We start from the raw sequence: 23,685 nt of genomic DNA on the forward strand, positions 1-23,685 counted from the left end.
CAATCAGCAAAACTAAAAGGCAACTGACAGAATGGGAGAAGATATTTGCAAATGACAGATCAGATAAAGGGTTAGTATCCAACATCTATAAAGAACTTATCAAACTCAACACCCAAAAAACAAATAATCCAGTGAAGAAATGGGCAAAAGACATGAATAGGCACTTCTCCAAAGAAGACATCCAGATGGCCAACCGACACACGAAAAAATGCTCCACATCACTCATCATCAGGCAAATACAAATCAAAACCACAATGAGATACCACCTGACACCTGTCAGAATTGGTAACATTAACAACTCAGGCAACAATAGATGTTGGCGAGGATGCGGAGAAAGAGGATCTCTTTTGCATTGTTGGTGGCAATGCAAGCTGGTGCAGCCACTCTGAAAACAGTATGGAGGTTCCTCAAAAAACTAAAAATAGAACTACCCTATGACCCAGCAATTGCACTACTAGGCATTTATCCATGGGATACAGGTGTGCTGTTTCGAAGGGACACATGCATCTCCATGTTTATAGCAGCACTATCAACAATAGCCAAAGTATGGAAAGAGCCCAAATGTCCATCAATGGATGACTGGATAAAGAAAATGTGATACACACACACACACACAGATACACACACACACACACACACACACACACACACACACACACACACACACAATGGAGTATTACTCAGCAATCAAAAAGAATGAAATCTTGCCATTTGCAACTATGTGGATGGAACTGGAGGGTATTATGCTAAGTGAAATTAGTCAGTTAGAGAAAGACAAAAATCATATGACGTCACTCATATGAGGACTTTAAGAGACAAAACAGATGAACATAAGGGAAGAGAAATAAAAATAATATAAAAAACAGGGAGGGGGACAAAACAGAAGAGACTCATAAATATGGAGAACAAACTGAGGGTTCCTGGAGGGATTGTGGGAGGGGGATGGGGTAAATGGGTAAGGGGCATTAAGGAATCTACTCCTGAAATCATTGTTTCACTATATGCTAACTAATTTGGATGTAAATTTTAAAAAATAAAAATAAAATTAAAAAAAAAACATAAAAAAATAACAAAATAAAAGTCACATGTTATATTTTAGTTCTGACAGTTGTAGCTTAACTTAAAACCTATCAGTGAGTTGACTGATTTTTTTTTTTTTGGAGTTATCAGTATCTTTATCTTTTCTCTAATAAGGCAAGTCCTTAGAAGGCTTCATGTTTCTTTCTTTATATATACCTTTCATGTCACTTCTTAAGAGAACTCCTTGGCCTGGTTTTCTAGCTAATTAATAATTATCCAGCTATATTCACTCTATCATGCCACTCCAAACAAACTTACTTATGGTTCGTCAGCTTGGAGTAATATTATAGTAACTGCAGGGGGTCTTAATGCGGGCTGATAGTGGACGTCTATCGATGTATTTCCAAATTACTGAGAGAAAGTTTTGGTGAACAGGTTCTGGTGGGACTTTGTATAACTGTCCCAACCTGGCTGTCTGATAAGGCATTAAGAACATTCAATGCCACCAAACAATTCATGGTTATTTGACATCCTACAAAGGTATATTTACAAACTTAGCAAAATTGGGAGACAAATGGTTAACCAGCTGCATGAAAGTTTGACTTCCCATGATACTGACATTGTTACCATATGAGTTTTATTAACATACACGAGTCCCTGAAGTCTTTTGATTCTGGATCAGATTAATAGAATTATTAACACCAGAAACCTGAAAAACAATTCCCTCTATAGCAAGGATGACTGGTGTGAACTTGCTTACATACAATGTAAGTGACAATGTTGCTCTTTATCTGATGCTTTCTGTCACAAGTCAGATCAGTGCCAGTTAGCATTTTGTATGAGCAGTAACTGCGAGTGAATTGATGCTATTTCAAGGGTTCGGAACACATTTTCCAGTTCTTTTTTTACTTTCTTAACTGAACCTTGACAGTATGAGGTTTTTAAAGAGTGGTATTAGCAATGATTAAGCAGAACAATCTAGTAAACTGGCCTGCTGCAGCTGTCTGCACATGAAACTGGATGTAACTGTCATCAGGGATTGAACAGTAATGTATGTTTTGTTGTGTGTGTGTGTGTGTGTGTGTGTGTGTGTGCGCGCGCGTGCGTGCACGCATGCACATGCACGTAATTTCAACCCGGAACCAGAAGGTTTGATAAGGTAAATAAAACATTGTACTTTTAAAAAGGAAAATATTTACTGAAGATGGAAATAAACTAACATTCTCCAGCTTACCTTGAATCAAGGATCAAGGTAATACGAGGGAAAAAAAGTCCTTATGGAGGTTAAATTGCTTTCTTATCAATAGATGACCAAATACATTTTTTTTCCTCATTAGATCAATACATATGACTAGAACACTTTAAGAGGGGCACCTGGTGGCTCAGTCGGTTAAGCATCTGACTTCAGCTCAGGTCATGATCTTGCAGTCCGTGAGTTCGAGCCCTGCATTGGGTTCTGGGCTGACAACTCAAAGCCTGGAGCCTGCTTCAGATTCTGTGTCTCCCTCTCTCCCTGTCCCTCCCCTGCTCGTGCTCTGTCTCTCTCTCAAAAGTAAATAAACATTTAAAAAATGTTGCATTAGAACTACCCTATGACCCAGCAATTACTGATTTTTCCCCAAAGGATACAAAAATACTGATTCAATGGGGCACATGAGCCCTGATGTTTACAGCGACATTATGAACAATAGCCAAATTATGGAAAAGGGTCAAATGTGTATTGACTGATGAATGGATGAAGATGTGAGATACACACACACACACACACACACACACACACATTCATATATAATGAAATATTTCTCAGCCATCAAAAAGAATGAAACCTCACCATTTGCAATAACATGGCTAGAGCTACAGTGTATTATGCCAAGCAAAATAAGTTATTCAGAGGACAACAAACACCAATATGATTTCACTCATATGTACAATTTAAGAAACAATAAAGGAACATAAGGGAAAACAAACAAACAAACAAACAAAAAAGACACAGAGAGAGAAAGAGAAAGAGTTAGGCAAACATAAGAGACTCTTACCGTAACTATAAGGAATAAACTGAGGGATGCTGGAGGGGAGGTGGGTGGGGGATGGGCTAAATGGGTGATGGTTATTAAGGATGAGCACTGGGTGTTATATGGAAGTTATGAATCGCTAAATTCTACTCCTGAAACTAATATTATCTTTATGTTAACTAACTAGAACTTAAATAAAAATTTGAAACATTAAAAAAAAAGTTCTATTACTTTGGGCTCTTAGCAATTCAAAATGGAAGCAAGAATAGTACCTCCCAGAGCTGTTGAGAAAAGTGACTGGTCATATTTTAAACACAAAAGCACATTCCTCTGTTATGCGAGTTGTAAGTTTTTGTGGGGGTAGAATTTGTGTCTTCTTCTCACAGTGCCTCTCTCTACCTTGCGCTGTGTGCTACACAAAACAGGTATTCAATCCACGTCTCTTGACTGGTTGACACGACTGTAGGAAGGTCCTTTTTTTCTCTATAGTCTATATTACATGAGAGATCTGGAGCCAAAGATACTTACGAATCTTCATATCCCCATAACTTCACATCTAGCTTGAATCACATCATGAATTAATAAAAGCTTCTGAGTCTCACATAGCAATAGATACTAAAGACTTTCTAATTAGAGTAATATTTATAAAGTTCCCCAGTGAGTATGGTGTTGCAATAGACATAAAACAGAATTCATCAAAGTGACTCTTGGTTCTTTGAGGATAATATTTTAACACAACATGCTTTAACTCAGCAAACAACAACTAACGAAACCAAGATAACTCTGTAAATTATGCTTGGGAGGTACCTCTCTGTCGTTACTGTTGCAAATTCTTTACAGTTACAAATTCGCTTTCAAAAATCTCTGAAAGGACGACACTGCTTCTGTAAGCCTACTCTGTGACCCCTGTATCTTGTAGCTCTGCTTAAATTAATATTCTGGAGTGGGGAGGGGTTGTCCCTTGGGAAGGAGAAAACAGCAGTGATGCTCTCTGACGGTACAAGGGTGACCTCAGAAAATGAAATGAGTCACCGGCTTATGCAGTCCCATGAGTGGCTGCAGCAAAGGGGTAAAATGTGAGGTAAAGGGTAATCCTATTCTCCTGCCCTCAGGAAGCCTTCTGCCTGCTGGGTCTAGATCCTTAATGCGTCCCGTGGAACAGTTGGGTTGACACGAGTGTAACTGACTATGTGGGGCTTTAGCACAACTGGCATTAAAGTTAATACATGTCAGGGCGCCTGGGTGGCGCAGTCGGTTGGGCGTCCGACTTCAGCCAGGTCACGATCTCGCGGTCCGTGAGTTCGAGCCCTGCATCGGGCTCTGGGCTGATGGCTCAGAGCCTGGAGCCTGTTTCCGATTCTGTGTCTCCCTATCTCTCTGCCCCTCCCCCGTTCATGCTCTGTCTCTCTCTGTCCCAAAAATAAATAAACGTTGAAAAAAAAAATTAAAGTTAATACATGTCAATAATATTGGAATTAAATATACTATTTAAAATTCAACATCATGTACCGTAAAAAAGCCAGGGTTATTTCTGCCTTGTAGACAGGACCCGATGCCTTCCCATCTTACCACTGGCTGCCATCAAGGACACACAGCATTCTGCTGCTGTGTTTGGATTTAACTCGTTTCTTCTTCTCCAGGCTACATATTTAAAAAATTACTTACTCAGACGTTTTTCTTTTCAAAAATTAGGCTCCATGCTCTCTCAGTCTCGTCCAATTCCAGCTTATAGAGTTTTGTAAACTTCTCATGTCTGCACCTCACTTCATATCCCTCCTCCTGTGTGGAATGTCATTCTTTCTTTCCTTTCTCTTCCCCTTTGTCAGGCTCCTGCCCACATAGTAAAATATTGCAACACTGTTAGCAAGGACACTGCTGGAACTTTCCCCCTCTTTTCGCTCTCTCCCCATCAAGCTGCATTCTCTACAAAATACATTCTTGCCTTCCCTAGGATTCCCAAGGCAAACACCCTTAACTGAATTTACCATAATCTTCTTACAGGAGAGCCCTACTTGTTTTTAAGGTTTTTTTTAAAAAACTTTTATATAGAAAGAGATGGAATCATGATTATATAGAAATTCCCTAGAGAAATGTAATGTCCTACACATATTTTCAAAGTAGAAATTATTGAATTGAATTGCTCTGTCCAACCTGGGATTCGGATGCATTTTACCCACCCCTGTGAAGTTCCTCAAGGGTGTACACCTTAATGTAGCATCTTTTGAAGAAATGCAGTTTAGACTAAGGACAGAAAACTCTGGATCGAGATACACTTTTGGTTGGAATTCGACACCATTTTCTGTTATGTCTGGGATCTTTGGCAGGTTATTTAGTCACTGTATACCCCCTTCCAGATTATTCTTTACAGTGAGCTGTCCTGAGGACTAAATAAGATAATGCATGAGAAGTAGTACAAATACCACAAGATGAAGTTACTAGTTACCAGCTAGTTAATAGTCATTATCGTTTAACTGATTAGCACTGTAAATACTCCTCAAAAATTTTACCAAAAACTTTCATGTATTTTTTTTTTACTTTATATCGTTTAATCAATGCATAATGCATTAACTGGGCTAATATATTGAGAAAATATTACTGTTGGGGCACGTGAGTGGCTCAGTCTGCTAAGCATCTAAGCGTCCGACCCTTGATTTCAGCTCAGGTCATGATCTCACGGTTCGTGAGATGGAACCTGGCATCGGGTTCTGTGCTGACAGCGCGGAGTCTGCTTGGGATTCTTTCTCTCTCTCCCTCTCTCTCTTTCTGTCCCTCCCTCCAATAAATAAATAAATAAATAGGCATTTTTTTTTAAAGCTTATTGCTAGCTGTTGCAGGGCTAGGTTACACAAAAGAAAATTTGAAAAGGACACCTGAGACATAGACAAATTAGAATTAAAAAAAAAAGGAGGTGCACCTGGGTGGCTCAGTCGGTTGAGCATCCAACTGCAGCTTGGGTCATGATCTTTGGTTTGTGGGTTCGAGCCCTGTGTCAGGCTTTCTGCTGGAGCCTGGAGCCTGCTTCAGATTCTGTGTCTCCCTCTCTCTCTGCCCCTCCCCCACTCACGTTCTGTCTCTCTCTCTCTCTGTCAAAAATGAATAGATGTTAAAAAAAAAAAAGAGGCCACAGGTTGAGATGTGCATTACGTTCACACTGTGATAAGTGTGGCAGGATGTAAAAATATTGTCATGAAGCTCACAGGTGTCTACTTGTGCAATCTTTTTAAAAAAAATTTTTACATTTATTTATTTTTGAGAGACAGAGTGAGACAAAGTGAGAATGGGGGAGAGGCAGAGAGAGAGGGAGACACAGGATCGGAAGCAGGCTCCAGACTCTGAACTGTCAGCACGGAGCTCGAGGCAGGGCTCGAACTCACAGACCGTGAGATCAAGAGTTGAAGTCAGGCGCTCAACCGACTGAGCCACCCAGGCGCCCCTACTTGTGCAACCTTTAGGTGCTCTGGTAGGACTGCAGGGTCACCAGAGTGGATAAGACACAGTGCCTGCCTTTCCAAAGTAACTTGCCACCTGCCACTGTTCAAACTCTGTAGTCCACTTCTACAGAGCACACGCTTTTATGCATCACATAAAAGTGGATCGAATGAAGAGCTGGAATTAGCCAAGTTAAATAAAAGTTTTTGCCAAGTTTATGGCAAAACATACATTTTAGCCAGACAGGGGCAAAAGAGGAAGGAAGTAAATTGTTTCTGAGACAAGAACATTTGTGAAGTTATCTGAATGGAAACCAGGGATGAAATTACCCAGAAACACACAAAGCAACTTGCTTCTATTTACAGCTAGAAACAATTGTGTTCACAGTTTGGTCTCTCTGAACGTTTGCTGAATTACATAGAGGAGGCAGCTGCAGTGCACTGGCCTCGGGAGACAATGGATACAGAGAAGGCAGGCAGGGATAGAAACAATCAACGCGATTACAGGAAGGTCAAAGATTTGTGTCTAGAAAAATGGGAGCCACAAGCTTTTGCCTAAAAATAGTGGGAACCTCCTATTAGTATCTATGCCTCCTATGTAATTTCTAGAAAATATCCTATAATGAAAGTCAAAGGAGAATTCAGAACTGGGAAAGACTGGAGTAATGGGAGGCTAGAAATATCTAAGAAATATGCAAGGAGTGGCAACATAAAAGGTGAGGGAACCAGGGACGCAGTACACCTTGTTCCAGAGATATAGAGTCTCTTCTGTTTCACACCTGCTCCCAAATCACACCGGATTCACCCCAATCCTTCCTTCATACTGATGCCAACAGTGCTCTCAACTTCCTTTCTTTTTGCATTGCCTTCTGTGCATTTCTGTGAAAAGCTAATAGGTCACCCTTTAGCTCTAGGAAAAGCTTTCCAATGATAGTTTTCAATGGTTTAAAACCACTCGATTTTGGGGCACCTGGGTGGCTCAGTCAGTTGAGTGTCCGACTCTTGATTTTGGTTCAGGTCATGATCTCAGAGTTCTTGAGATCATGCTGACAGCTCAGAGCCTGCTTGGAATTCTCTCTCCCTCTCTCTCTCTCTCTGCCCCTCCCCTACTCTCTCTCTCCCTCAAAATAAATAAACATTAAAAAAATAAAGCCAAAAGATCTTGTGAATCTAAAATATCAGCTTATAACAAGTTACTTTGAATGTGATCATAAATAAAAATGTTAAGCGTGTACCTTCAGTTTGCAAAAGTTTACGCGGACCAAAGATAGCAAAATTCTTAAGAATAAATCCCACGTGTCTCAGTGGCTCAGTCAGTTAAGCATCTGACTCTTGGTTTTGACTCAGGTCACGATCTCATGGTTAGTGAGTTCAAACCCCAAGTTGGGCTCTGCACTGATGGTGCAGAGCCTGCTTGGGATTCTCTCTCTCCCTCTCTCTGCCCCATCTCTGCTTTGTCTCTCAAAATAAATAAACTTTAAAAAAATAAAAAGAATAAATCCCATGCATGTTATATTGGTCTGTCTCTAGCGTATTCAGCGCAGCACCCGATAATCTTTAGTGAATCTATTGCAAATGCTAAGAGAGAAAGGAATGAAAGTACTTCTGGGTATTTGTACAACTTTGTTTTTGATCAATATGCAGTAGACAAAACGTTTAGGGGGATTTTCTACAAATTTCATAAAGAATTTATCATGATTTATATTTCCATTGAATTATGCAGTAACATGGACTTGGAAGGATAGGACTCAGGAATGTCTACCTAATCTTGAGCAAGGTACTTAACTCTTCATAGTATATTATTTATGCATGAATAGAAATAATTTTTATATGTGGGTCACAGCTCTGTTATAAGGACAGAATAAGCTCATATTGTAGGGACATTACAAATTGGAAAGTACACCATTTCTAACCAGAAATGGGTAGATTCTAGATATATTTAAAAAATACAGCCAAGAGTATTTCCTGGTAGATCTTTGAAGAAAAAGCAAGGGTCAGAGTGCCAAGATTTAGGACAAAAAGCCTGGAAGGATGAGTTACCACATACTGAAAGGGGTAAGACAATGAAAAGATTAGGTTTAGGAGTTTGGATTTGTATATATAAATCTAAAAGGACTCCATATCCTCCCAAGAGGAGATATAGAGTGAACAGTTGGAAATATGTGTCAGGAGATCAGGGGAGGGGCAGGAGAGAGGTAAAACAGAATGGTAAAACATTGGTTTACAGAATGGATTTTATTTATTTATTTTTAAATGTTTATTTTTGAGGGAGGGAGGGGCAGAGAGAGGGAGACACAGAATCTGAAACAGGCTCCAGGCTCTGAGCTGACAGCGCAGAGCCCAGTGTGGGGCCTGAACTCACGGACCATGAGATCATGACCTGAACCAAAGTCAGACACTTAACATACTGAGCCACCTAGGCGCCCCTATCTATTGCATTTTAAAGCATTGAGACTGGATGTGGTCACCACGTGAGTGAGGGTGGGTAATGGGAAACCATCAGAAACCCAAACACTGAAATGCTGTGGTGTTTGAACATTGAGAATAGATGAGAAACTTGCAAGGCCAGATCAGTGAGATAAAAATTAGAAGAGTATGATGTCCTGGAAGCCATGTGAAGAGAGTCTTTTGAGGTGGGCAAGGCATACTGTTTAGATCTATCATATACTGATAAATCACATATGGTGAAGGAGGGACGTTGATCATTGGATTAACAGCATGGGTGCTATGGTGACCATGAAATGAGCCATTTGGTGGAAGGAGAAAGAAGGAGAGCAATTGGAATATAATGAACAAAAGAGAAGAGTTGGAGAGACCAACCACCATAATCCTACAACCCGTTCATGGAGTTTGGTGTCAGGGATGGGGTGGGTGAGGGGACAACACAAATGGTGACTCAGGGAAACTGAAGGGACCCTATAAAAAAAATAAGCCACTTTTTTTCCTTTGCTTTTTTTCCTGCTTCTGTTCTTGCTAGGACCTGCACCCCTGCCTTACACATATACATATAGTAGATGGCCTCCTTGTAAAGGTCAAGGAGTTAATGATTTCTCTGGAGTCCGCCAGCACCACAGATGATATCTAAGGAGTGACAGGGTGGGCTCGTCATAAACCTTCTCCGGGACCACTGAGTCTAAACACCTTGAGACCAAGACTTCTGGCTCCAGGGCATAAGTGACATATGGAGGACACCAGAGCACTCGTCCTTGACTGAGCAGTTCCTGGATTCCAGAGAGGACACATGCACCTGACCACAGCTGTCATTAAAACCCCAGGCCCCGGGGCACCTGGGTGGCGCAGTCGGTTAAGCGTCCGACTTCAGCCAGGTCACGATCTCGCGGTCCGTGAGTTCGAGCCCCGCGTCGGGCTCTGGGCTGATGGCTCAGAGCCTGGAGACTGTTTCCGATTCTGTGTCTCCCTCTCTCTCTGCCCCTCCCCCGTTCATGCTCTGTCTCTCTCTGTCCCAAAAATAAATAAACGTTGAAAAAAAAAAAATTTAAAAAAAAAAAAAAAAAAAAAAAAAAAAACCCCAGGCCCCAAAGCGAAGACGACACTCACGATCCTTTCCTTCGAGTCTCCCACAAACTCCGTCTGTGTCTGTGCTCTCTCTTCACCTTCAGTAAGTTCTGCCCTCACCTCACGTTTGATTTCTATCCTGTGTGAAGCCAAGAACCCTCTTGGCTTAGTCCTGCGGGACCCCCTCTGGGTCCTTGGACCCAGCCCGTCAGCATCAATGGGACAAGGCCTGAAGTGACTGTGGTATTTTTGTTTATTTTTAGTGGAAGATATTGCAGTATATTCTTTTTTTTAAGTTTATTTATTTATTTATTATTTTTTGAGAGAGAGAGAGAGAGAGAGAGAGAGAGAGAGAGAGAGAGAGAGAAAGAGATGGCGTAAGTCTGGGAGGGAGAGAGGCAGAATGCCAAGCAGGTTCCCCACTGCCAGATGTGCAGAGCCTGATGTGGGGCTCAAACTCAGGAGCCTTGAGATCATGATCTGAGCCAAAACCAAGAGTCAGGCATTTAACCCACTGTGCCATCCAGGTGCCCTGCAGTATGGTCTTACATTGATAGCAGTGATTCAGCAGGAGAAGAAACTTTAGTAATGCAAAGAGAGAAAAGGATGAGTAGCTGAAGTCAAGACCTTGAGTAGGGGATGCATTACAGTTTAAAAGTATAAAATTGGGGCGCCTGGGTGGCTCAGTTGGTTAAGTGTCTGACTTCTGCTCCAGTCGTGATCTCACATTTCTTGAGTTCAAGCCTCACATCAGGCTCTGTGCTGACAGCTCAGAGCCTGGAGCCTGCTTCAGATTCCGTGTCTCCCTCTCTCTCTGCCCCTTCCTGGCTCACTCTCTCTTTCTCTCTCTCTGTCTCTCAAAATAAATGTTCAAAAAAATTTGAAAAATAAAATAAAATAAAGGGGTGGGTGTAGGAGCACCTGGGTGGCTCAATAGGTTAAGCTTCTGATTCTTGGTTTCAGCTCAGATCATGATCTTGTGAGTTCGAGCTCCACGGCAGGCTCTGTGCTGACAGTGTGGAGTCTGTGTGGGATTCTCTCTCTCTGCCTCTTCCCCACTCGCACTGTCCCTGTGTCTCCCAAAATAATAAAAACTTTAAAGAAATTTAAAGAAAATAAAGGGTGGGTGTAATTTGCTGCAACACAGAGCATCAAGGACCAACCGCATGCTACGGGTTTCGCCCTGGGTATAAAGCTTCATTTCAGTCTCTTCCTTTGGAAAACCACAGGTAAAGGAGTAAAAGTAGCAACCTATGTGAACTGCACAGGTACTCGATTAATACCACCTTTCCTACTATTTTGATTATTTGTGGCAAAGGTTCTGCCTGTCACTTCCACTCAGACCACCTTGCCCTTGTCAGTGTCAGCTTGTGACTGTTTATTGGCCGAAAGTCAACAAACAAAGCCTTGATTCATTGCTTAGCTTGCCTTCTCCTTCTGGCATGTATTTCAGGAGTGGCATTTCGTCTTCATGACTTTTCCACAAATACATAAGTAAGACCTTTTGGTTCTCTTCCGCATTTCACAGTAAATTAGTTCTCAGGCCCCTCAGTGGATCAAGACCCACAGAACTGGGGCTGGATCATTTAACTCTAAGCCTGTGAAGGGGGTGAAGGACTTACAGGTTTAAAGGATTCTTAACTCCTGATTCTAGCACTTTGTGGAAACGCTGTGCATGTGGGATATTCCTCAGACCCGCAGAACCTGGCTCTCTGCCTCTCCACCTCATATGAGAAGCCCTCGCCCAGAGCCAGATAATTCATATTCTGGGTGAGTTTCCAAGCCTCCTTGAGAAGTATGCACCATTAGGGTGCTCATGTTTGGGTTTGGAAGCAGTGCAGAAATGCTAGCTTCATTAATATCAGGAAGCACAGAGTGAGGAGCCAAGTTTGTTATAAAAAAGATAACAGAAAAAAAAATCCAACAACCACTAAGCGACATTCTGGCAACTCAAAGTGATATTTGGAAAAATGATAGTTGTATTAGGCTAGGGAAAAATAAAATAAGAGATGAATACCAGCAAAGAAAAAATTCTTTTTTCCTTAATCTCTGTGGCTCATTTGGAACAGAGGTAGTTAACTTCTTCAACTTGGCATTTAAACCTTCTTTATATAATTGAAGGTTAATTTATTATTTGTAGAATTATGGAGCCATCTACCATTTGCCAGTGAAGTGATCTAAAATCTGGTTTTAGTCACTTCAATTCAAAACTCATCCCTTATTGTGCACCCGAAAATAATATAACACTGTATGTTAACTAACTGGAATTAAAATAAAATAAATAAACTCATCCCTTAGTATTAACTCTTCCACAGGTAATATGAAACCATTCAACCTTCCATATTGTGAAGATATGCTTTATGTGCAATGTTGATGAACATTTAAAGTGTATGTATCACTTAATTCCCTATGTTGTATTAGAAATTAACTAACACAGGTGCAAAAAGTAAGGATATCTAAAAACTCACTTCTTACCAAATAGCATAGTAGTCGAGAGTGGGAAGTGCAGGGGCAAACATCTGAGTTAGAACTCCAGCTCTGATCCATGACTTACATGCTCTGGGTTTCCAGCAGGTTACTTTACTTGTCTGTGCCTCAGTTTTCTAAAGTACAAAATGAGACAAATAATTGCTCCTACTTCATAGAATCGCTATGAAGGATGAAAAGAGGTAACATGCATAAAGCAATTAAATACTCCCTGCACACAGAAAGTGCTCAGTAAGCATTAGCTGGCTTTTCAAAACAGTATTTATTGTTATTTGTTATTGCTATTTGTTACCATTATTATTATTACTACTTGATTATGCATCCCCAGGAACACCAACCACATTCTTGTAGGCTTGAGGACCAAATCAAATATGGCAGAGAATCTTGGTGATGGAAAGGTGCTCACAATATCAGCCAGATCACATGGAAACCTGGCATACAATGGGCACACTGATTTATGTTGGAGGGAGACATCAGGATCTATAGCCAAATCGTGACTCTCGGGGGCAAATCATCACTGACATGGCAGCAAATTGTCCTTGGGGTGCCCTTCTCTGGGTTGTTCCCCTCTGCCTCATAGCATCCTATAAAATAAGTGTTGGGGGGGGGTGTCTGGGAACAGGTGGCTCTAAAGGTCACTAGAGGAACCGTAGACAGAATAAGCTTTTAATCAAAGAAAAATTATGAGAAAATATAGAATCAAAACATTATCAACAATATTGGCTTATTTTTAAATACAGAATATAGTGTGAAATATAATATAGAGGACTGAATTAAACATGTATATTTTAACAAATAAAATGACCACTCATGGAAATACCCAGCAGGTCAAGAAATAGAACAATGCCAGCACCCCAATATTAGCCACCACCCTGCTGCGGGCTCTGCCCAATCACAGCACCACAGCTTTGAGGGAGACCCTTATCCTCACCTTGGTCATAACCATTTCATATTTTTCTTCTGTATGGTTTTACCAATTAGGTATGCAATGCTAATCAGTATTGATTAGGCTTGCCTATTTTTGAGCTGTTTATGAATAACTCATGCCATTTGTCTTGTTTTGTTTCTTGATACTTTTGTTCAACGTTATGTTTATTTGTGTCCAGGTTGTTTGTTTGGTTGTTTGATTAGTTAGTTGTTGAGTTTTGGGTTTTTGTTTTTGTTTTTTTTTTGTTTTGTTTTTGTTTTTGTTTTTTTTTTAGGGAAAGGCTAGAGTATACAAAGCTGACAGAATATTTATGTTATATGCAGTTTGGTGCATATATGTGAGATTTTGTTTAGAATATGCATAAAGGGATAGAGCTGTTATGCCATAGAATGTTTATATTGGGCATTATTAGATAATGCAAATAGTTTTCCAAAGTAATTTTGCCAAACATCAACAAATGCTGCATCATAGTTTCACTGGTCCACATCTTCAATATCATGATCTGTATTACACTTTGTAATTTTACATGATCTATTGAGATACTTACGGTATCTTTTTGTGGTTTTAGTTTGTACTTATTAAGTTAACTGTTTTGCTCGCCTTTTTGATGAAATGCCTACCCAATGATTTTGTCTACCCAATTACTGTTGTGTTATCTGACCATTTTAAAAAAATTGATTTGTAAGAGTTCTTTGTGTGGTTTGGAAACCGGTTCATCAATTATATGTGTTGCAAATATCGCCTGGCAGTCAGTAGCACATCTTTGTGCTCTATTCATGCTGTTGAAACAGAGAAGCTGTTAAACTTAATGGGGTTGATGTTATCAATTCATTATTTTACGGTTTGTTCTTTTTATGTCCTGTCTTATGTAAGAAATCCACAATGTCATAAAAGCATTTCCAGCATTAACCTCTAAAAGATTTATAATTTTGGTGTCAACATTTTCACTCCGTGCTGTTAGTTTTTCACAATTTATTATGAAGAATTTCAATTATAGAACAAAACTGAAATAACTTTACAATGAGCACCTGTATGCCTTCAATTTAGATTCTAACTTAACCTATTGTTGTATGTTTTATCAAGCGCTTATCCATACAGCTATTTACCCTTGTATAATCTATTAATCATCCTTTCTTCATACATTTCAAAGGAAACTGTAGACAGCCAGAGAACTCCCAATAGGTAATCCGCATGCATATTATTAACTAGTGTTCAATACTTCCTTATAGTTTTTTTTACATGTGAAATTTACTAAAATGAAGTGAACCAATCTGATGTATACATTGATTTTTGAAAAATATATACACCTCTGAAATGCAAACTATTATCAACATATAAAATATTACCACAAAAATATAAAATTTCCTCACATTCCTTTCCAATCAATCCCTGTGCCTCAGCTCTCACAAAAAAGTACTGCTCTTCTATTTTTCACGTACAATAGTTTTGCCTGTCCTAGAGCCATACTTAAATGAAATTAAACAATACACGATACACGATTATGTATCATTCAGCAAATCTTTTTTAAGTTTCATTTACATTGTTGTGTACATCAGTTTATTCCTTCATTGCACTGACTAGCACTGCCCTGTGACCATGCCACACATGACTATTTCTGGTACCGTTAATCAATTGGTGTGGAGTTTAAATTACATGTGATATCAATTTCCTAATGCCTAAGGAAACCACTTCACATTTCTTCTTTCATTCAACTTTATTTTACTTTCATGTTTGAAAGATATTCTTTGTGGGTGTAGAAGTGTAATACAATCTTTTTTTTTTTTTTGAGAGAGAGAGAGCACGCATGCATGAATGGGGGAGTGAAAGAGAGGAGAGAGAGAGAGAGACAGAGACAGAGACAGAGACAGAGAGAGAGAGAGAGAGAAACCCAAGCAGGCTCCACGCTGTCAGCACAGAGCCCCACCCAGGGCTTGAACTCACAAACCTTGAGATCATGACCTGAACCAAAATCAAGAGTTGGATGCCTAACCAAATGAACCACCCAGGTGTCCCCCTCTGCTTTTTCTTAATTCTTCACAGATTCTGTTCTTTTCCGGGTTTCATAGTGTCTTACAAAAAGTCTCTTTTAAGTGTTATCTTTATTCCTCTGTATATAACATCATTTTTTTTCTCTGCATATTTTAAGATTTCTTTTCTTCATCATTTGTTTTGAAAAATAGATTATGTGATTTGACATATTTTTTTTCATATTTCTCTTCCTGGGCTTCTCTAAGCTTTTTGCATCTATAGGTTTATAGATTGCATTGTATTGGCCAAATGTTGGCCATGATTTCTTCAAATATCTCTCAGTCCCTCCCTTTTCCCTGAAACACACACACCTTCCTTGTCTTCTTACCACATTTTCATATTCTCCAGTTTATTTTTTCCCCTATACTATATGCTTCATAATTTTTTTCTGACCCTTTTTCCGTATCATCTTTTTTACTATAAGCAGGTTCTATTCAGCTGTTAATCCTTCCACTGAGTATTGAATTTGGGGTTGTTTTGCATTTTTTACTTTAATTTCTAGAAGTTCTAATTTTTCAAATATACTTAGTTATCTTTTAAAGTTCTCTACTCACCAAATATATTCAAGCTTTTATTTTTCCCTCCATACACAATAACCTAGTTGTTGCACAATCTATTTGAAGTCCAATATCTTGAGCCCTGATTAGTCTAAATATTATTTTTTCTTTATTATTTCTACAGGTTTTCCCTCACTGTGCCTCATTAATGCCTTCTTAACTTGATTTTTTAAAAAAAATTTTCTCTCCATGTTGTTCTTTTAAAATATGCAGGTGGAGATTTGCCAAGTCTAGGATGAAAGATTCTTCCTTTGTAGTAGGTTTGAATTTCTTTCTGTCAGGCTCATGGAGGCACTGGTAGTCTAGAACCACTTAGAGCAAGTTCCTGTGTAGGGTTCCCTGGACCACAGAGAGACAGTGCATAAGGAAGATGTAAATTCCTGTCAGAACTGGATCTTTGCCACAACCACTTGGAGTCAAGTTTTTCCCTTGTTCTACTCTGCTCACATAGAATCAAGGTATGGTAAATGGCAGTACTATCCTGACAACACTGTATCACAACTCATCATTTCCATTCATGATGATGGCATCCTACTACAAGTAAGAGATTCATTCTTTGACCACAGGGGAGTGCTGGTATATCTTGCAGACAGGGTGGAGATGCTGAGGACGTGGCCATGGACAACTCTGAAAACAACCTTCCATCAATGACGAATGGAAGTTGGTGGAAAATACTGGTTACTTTGTCCTTCTAAGAACAGTTCTGCAGTGTCTCCCAAGGCTCCCCAGGGACACTGAGCCACAGTTATTCTGAGCAGTAATCAGTTGCTTTACACAACTGACATTGACCCTCTTCCCTTCCTGGGCTCACAGCCTCACTCTCTGGGATCACTTCCTGTCAGTTTGGTTTCCCAGGAAACAAACCCTGAGGTTCTGAGATGTTATATACAGAAGACTTACTGGAGAGTACTTTCTCCATATGTGAAGACAGAAGAAGCAGGATTGGGCAGAGATAAAAGTTGAACCTAATATAATTGCACCTGAAGCCCCAAGTGACCCCACAGGGAGGGAGCTCCAGAGTTAAATGCCTTCAGACATTTCCCACACTGAGACAAAGAGGGCAGGTCTGCGTACCCCTGGCAGAGACCGCTCACTGAGTGTGGGCTGTTGCCAGGGAGGGGATGACCTCCCATGAGAAGCTCTCTTCAGTGGAGTGTAGGTCCTGAATAGGGACTCACCTGAGACCCAGCTGCAGCCTACACTCCTCGGTACAATGGAATGAGTATGTCATTCCTGAAGGGGGAATATAGACTGCATAATACAGCGCCCACTACACCTACCAATAAACCACTTGCACTCAAATCTAGCTCTAACGTCAGCTTCTGTGGAAACCCAATGTATGGTTCAAAGCAACCATTTCCCTGCTGCCCCCTGTGGTGGGTGAGGTGTAAATGTAGATATAATTCACCTCTACTCTGACAGAGTTGACTTTGGGATCTCAGATTAATGCAAAGCATTGACACATCTTTTTGAGCAGACAGACCATGGTCCCACCATCTCCGAGATCCACAAATAACCTCAAGCCTAAAGGGCTGTGGTCATCAGGTCCCCCGGCTATTACGCTCCTTCATTTCCTCTTAGATGTTGGCCAAGAAGCACCTTACTTTCTAATTAGCAATTTGCTGTTTCTAAGGAGTTTATAGGTAATTTCATTGATAGTTTGATTTGAACACCCCAACTTGACATTACTGTCAAGAATTTCTGTTGAAAAAAATCTAGTGGCACCTAAGTGGCTCAGTTGGTTAAGTGTCCAACTCTTGATTTCAGCTCAGGTCATGATCTTACAGTTTGTGAGTTCGAGCCCCACATTGAGCTCTAGGCTGGCAGTGCGGAGCCTGCTTGGGATTCTCTCTCTCTCTCTCTCTCTCTCTCTCTCTCTCTCTCTTCCCTTCCCCTGCTTGCACTCTTTCTCAAAATAAATAATAAACTTAAAAAAATTTTAAATCATAAATGAAGGATTTCTGGTAGTCAGTCAATAGTAAAATGAGCCATTTGGTCTTGAAAAATGCTGCACACCATTCGGTTCTTTGTAAAGCAGATCTTTACCACAAGGAGAAGGAGAAGGAGAAGGAGAAGGAGAAGGAGAAGGAGAGGGAGAGGGAGAGGGAGAGGGAGAGGGAGAGGGAGAGGGAGAGGGAGAGGGAGAGGGAGAAGGAGAAGGAGAAGAAGAAGAAGAAGAAGGATGAAGAGGAGGAGAAGGAGGAGGATTTTTTTGACTCCATGTCAAGAAAAGGAAAGATATATACCCTTATCTTTTTATACTACCAGGAATAAATGTCTGGCTGTCTGAGGAAAGGACTGTATAAGGGCAAGCTGTGTGGAAGGGATAAAATGCACCTTTGTGGGGGTTCTTGCAGAGATTTGGAATATATGGCCTCAGCATATTCTGCAGCTGACACCTCAGAATCAATGCTCTGGGCATGAAACTGGACAAGTGAGTATAACTCAAGATGTCAAAGTATGCTGATCTCTTATTTTTTAAATAGTATAACATATTTGGAAGAAAATAACAAAAAGTCACATAGTCAGTTTTACTCTCAGCTCTACTATAAGTTGAAAGCACCGCCCATTGTGCTGGGTAGTCACGCATGTTTTGCAAGCAGTTCTCATTTTGTGACTTCTAAAAGCACTTAAAAAAGTTTTTTGGGGGGTAGGGGTAGGGGCAGAGAGAGAGGGAGACACAGAATCCAAAGTTGGCTCCAGGCTCTGAGCTGCCAACCCAGAGCCTGATGTAGGGCTCGAACCCACAAAACTGTGAGATCATGACCTGAGCCAAAACCAAGAATTGGATGCTTAACTGACTGAGACACCCAGGCACCCTATTTTCCAGAAGCAGTTTGCGTTGCTGTCTTGCTGCCTTGCATCTTCCTCACTAAGCACTCCCTTGGTGTAACGCACACAGGTCTGACGCCAGTCCACTGGCTCACAATATGCAGCAAATCTATCAGTATTTGAATACACGAAGAAAATCCCATGAAGATACAACTTCAAAAATACTGGGAAAGATGGCATGAAAAACCAAAAAGAAGAATTAGGAAAAGACTTTGTGTGGCAGAGAAGTGATTTTTTCTGTTCAATATGACCTAGCTCCATATACTCTCCCCACCTTTTTTTCCTTTAGATTTTAACACCAATCAACCAGAACTGAAAATAAACCTGAATGGCTTAAAATCACATTTGCAACTTGTTCATCTCTGTTTTTCTTGTTTCTGTGATTTTATTTCAGTTTTTTAAAGGTTTATTTATTTTTTAGAGAGAGAGCACAGCGGGGAGGGGCAGAGAGAGAGAGAAGGACAGAGAATCTGAAATGGGCTCTGCACTGACAGCACAGAGCCCAATGAGGGGTTCGAACTCAGGAACCCTGAGATCATGACCTGAGCTGAAGTCGGACGCTCAACTGACTGAGTAACCCAGATGCCCCTTGTTTCTGTGATTTTAATAAGTTATTTGCTTTAACAACTCATCAGGAAAAATTTTTCAGGAAATAGGAATCTCTTTGGATTAAGTCTGAATTTCATTCTCTATAAAGAAATCCATTTCGTGATGAATTTTTCAGTGGTGTGCCTATTATAGATCAAACCCTGTAGTGATGTTATATGTAAAGCAAATATTCCTCTCTCTCACTGAGTCACTGTAGTCATATTCATAGGAGCCTCCCCTTTGAGCGCTAACCATGCACTAGATGTGCAACAGACACTGCCGGTGTGCAATCCGGATGCTCGTCCTCGGAGTCACTGATCAGTGCATGTAGGGCTGCACTTGATGGGGGTACACAGTGGGTGGCAGGGCTGAGAAGCAGAAGGAAATGTCAGAAAGGTTTTGACACTCTTGCATTCAGCGGCCAGCACCCTTGATTCAAAAGCCGCGTGTCAGAGAGCAGATGAGTTTCTCCAAGAGGCACCTTTCAGACACACACTGGACTTTGCTGACCTCTCAAGGCTTCCTTGCCTAGCTCCGGTTCCACATCCTCTTTGTCTTTTATTGCTAAAATCTTGTCCCAGGACCGGCCTCATTTTAACAGCACCCAGCTGGTGCACAGGAGACATATGGATTCCTGCCCAGGGGGGAAGTACAGTCCCCACCCCCTTCCTCCCTCCTCACTACACATGCCTTCCACTCCTGGCCAGGATCTCCCAGCTGCACCAGTACCCCCTATTCTCAGGACATGCTTCAGGACCTTCCTGAACATTCTCACCTTGCCCCATACCATGATTGTGCATGACCACACACCTCCAGCACATCTCTGTGCATACCTTCTAGAGACTTCTCCCTTCTAATTTGAACTGGTCTTGGAGAACACACTCCTCACTCCCTGACAGAAGAGAAAATGCTCCCCTACTGTCATGGGGCTGACACTCTTTTACTCTTTTACTCCCATGACACTCTTTTACTCCCAAATCCTTTAGTCTTCTCTTATTATAGACCTACGGAGATGGGAGTTTGAAGGTCACAGTAAACCTTGGAGAGGCTTTTAGGCTCCTCCTCAGCTTTACCTTTCGAACGAAAGCGGATTCATCCCTCACCTATTGGTCTCTGCCTTGCAATTTCTGCAGGACGTGTTGTCTCCACTTCAACAAACTTCAGACTTCCAATCACACGAAATTTCAGCCCGCGCAGACTGGACACCCCTCAAGCATCCATGAATAGACGTCTGACGAAAGTGTGCATTGCCTTTGTTCTAAGTCAATACATGACACCACTTAGGATTTTACTTGCCTGCAAGCATTTTTGTTTTCCAATAAGCATTTGAGTTGGACCCTTTGTTGAATTTTTAGAAGAGGAAGATCTTTTCGTGGCATGTCTCAGAATTGAAGAATCGCTTTCATGACTTGGCCCCTGTTTGGAATCCTCACCCATAGCCCGCCTGCCATCTTCCTCTCAGCCTTAGGTTGCTGGTAGGGAATAGCACATCACACCCCTTTCCTCACAACCACAGAACTAATTCAAATTCAGTGAGACTCCCCAAATTGAAATCCAGAGCTTGCCTGACCTATCTAATGATTGTTCTCTTCAGCAGCACGCGAGCTCTGAAATGCAGTGTCTTGAGCCGGAGTCTGAATGACATTCATCCACATTTCTACTGCTTCCATTTAACAGAAAGTGGCAGGACAAAACCCTCAGTAAATGAGGTTCTGAATTGCCAGCATTTCTAAGAATAAGGGGCAAGTTTATTGGTCTCTGGGTATACTAAACTAAACATGTCGGGGGTGGGGGAGGGATAAAACTGTAATACAGAAACAACCATCTTGGAGAATTGGATGAGGGCAATTGGACAAAAGCCTGGAAATGTGTAAGGAATACATCATAGCACAATTCAATCAGGGTCACCAGCATGTTCATAATGGAGAAATCGCAGGGCAACTGTACCCCATTCATACAGCAATCAGAATGCTGGCCCTTCTCTCTGAGCCAACGTGCCCTGCTGTCTGAGAGGTTTACATACAGCAGGCTTGCTTAACAGGCAGCAGGTCCGGAGGTACCTGCTTTGAAAATGAACAGCCATGACAAGTATGGGACATTGCATCATAGGTATGCTCCCACAGTAAATGACTTTCCCGAGGCAAATTTCATCGTTTGCCTCTTTATTTCAATAAGTAGAAAATATTTGTGGGCTCTTAATGTCCAAGAAGTGAGCTCAGGCTTTGAGAAAAGCAAAGATAAATATATGTTTCCTACATATTTCTCTTTCTAGCAGTCCTGAAAATAGCTGAAATCCAAGGCTACGTGCAGACATCAAAGCCTTCTGGATGATTCGTGGTCATCCAAAAATCTCATTCACCTCAACTGAACCCAGTGATATGTCCCCACCTTTCCAGTCCATGAAACTACAAAGCATCTTGATTTCCACTGACCTGGTGCTAAGGCCACAAGTCATAGAATTCTGTAGAATTCTATAAGCTTGATGAGGATAACGGATGGCCAGAATCTTCACAGATGTGATATTGATATCATGCATCTGGTTGCTTATGGATGATCACTCTCCCCTTTCTCAAAAAGGACTGCCATGTTTGTAACTATTTCACCGGAGAGGGAAATCTTGGAGCAAGGAGAGATCTGGGAAACTCCAGACTATTTCCTTGTTTGGGTAAGAGAACTTATTCACCCTGAGTTCCTCTAGAGGATTCTCAGTTCACCATGTCACCCAGTACTAACACATTGCCATGTTACTGTCTTACCATGGTAGAACGGTGCTTTAAATGCTGCATATGTTACACCATGTCATTTTTACAACTTACCGAGGGAGAAGTTCTGCCCTGTTTTACAAATGCAAAAATAGAAATTCATAGAGGTAAGAATTATGTATGCTTGTGGAAGTGAATAATTAGTAAAGTTAGGCCTAAAATATTATACATGCATATATATATATATATATATATATATATATATATATATATATATATATAATATAATATAAATTTCATTTTGCAATGTAGTAGAAGTTAGAAAGTGACCCACTGCCTCTGTCAAGCCAGTTGATGGAACTCTAGGGGATCGTGGGTTAACCTTGAAGAAGGAAATGGGGTTTTCATGGAAGGAGCTTGAGCTCTGAGTAGGATGGAAACAGACAACATGTTCCATATCTGTCTCAAAAATCATTTGTCCCCCTGCACGAAACTTCACAGACTTTGTACTAAACCTTAGTGACCAAGGGGCTGTGAATCCAAACCAAGAGACGCTTTGCTTTTGCGAGACTTCAGGGTGTAGGCGCAAGTAACAAATTGTCAAACCAGCTGATGGTGGACGCAGCATTCTCCCCACACCACACGGCTCCATCATCCTGCTGGTAATTCCAGAGATCAAGAATGTGCTACTTGGACACTCTCCAGGGACGCATCTGCAGTGGCAGTGGTAAGTGGTAGCAGAGGAACCAGGCATAGGGCCAAAATGGGAGAGTGAATTGATGATTACACTTGGAACTTAATAAGCCCTTCTCACGAACATCATTGAAACGTGCTCTAGAGACTCACAAAACTAAATGCAGACATTGCACAAAGGTTGGAGACTCTGCGACTACTGGTGGGGGCAAATGTCAAAGTAATAAGAGACTATTGCTCACTGACCCCATTCTAAGCCCTAAGATTATGCGGCCCGAGGTATGAAGCACAAGTCAGGCAGTGAGAGACTTCACTCATATGTGGAATCTAAAAAACAAAACAAAATACAAGATAAAAGAGAAACAAACTCATAGATACAGGGGGAAAAAATGTTGGTTACCCAAAGGGGTTGGAAGGTGGGAGGTTGAGGAAAATAGGTGAAGGGGATGAAAATATACAAGCTCTCAGTTATAAAACAAGTCATGGGGATGTAATACACATCATAGTCAATAGTCTTGTAAAAACTTTGTATGGTGACAGATGGTAGCTACTTATTGTGGGAATCATCTTATAATGTATAAAAGTATTACATCACTATGATACACACCTGAAACTAACGGGATATTGCATGGAAATGATACTTCAATTTTAAATAGTGGTTCAAAGAACTCTAATAGATGGATAGTATTTAAAGAAAACACCATCATCACCATCACCGTCATCATCATCACTATAACCAACAACAAGAAGACTTGCATGTGAGAGGATTATAAAGATTTTTATAATTTAACATTTGAACGTTTCTATTAAAGAAAAAGAGTAAAGTGTACGTTTAGGGCAGTTCAGTGTTTCGTGTCCTTGATTCTCCCTTCTTTTTACAGCCATTCGCCCCCG

At 40.8% G+C, this 23,685-nt stretch overlaps 1 long non-coding RNA gene across 3 annotated transcripts in view; it reads right to left on the bottom strand.

Moving 5' to 3' along the window:
* Window positions 1-23,685, bottom strand: part of LOC123380736 — a 285,855-nt gene that overhangs the window by 103,598 nt on the left and 158,572 nt on the right. For all 3 annotated transcript variants that reach the window (XR_006586846.1, XR_006586847.1, XR_006586845.1), the window contains exons 3-4: window positions 12,452-12,579; window positions 4,698-4,862 (exon numbers count right to left, since the gene is read on the bottom strand). This is a non-coding gene — a long non-coding RNA (uncharacterized LOC123380736). The remainder of the gene's footprint in view (window positions 1-4,697; window positions 4,863-12,451; window positions 12,580-23,685) is intronic.

Source organism: Felis catus, chromosome D2 (assembly GCF_018350175.1).
Source record: "Felis catus isolate Fca126 chromosome D2, F.catus_Fca126_mat1.0, whole genome shotgun sequence".
Taxonomy (NCBI): domain Eukaryota; kingdom Metazoa; phylum Chordata; class Mammalia; order Carnivora; family Felidae; genus Felis; species Felis catus.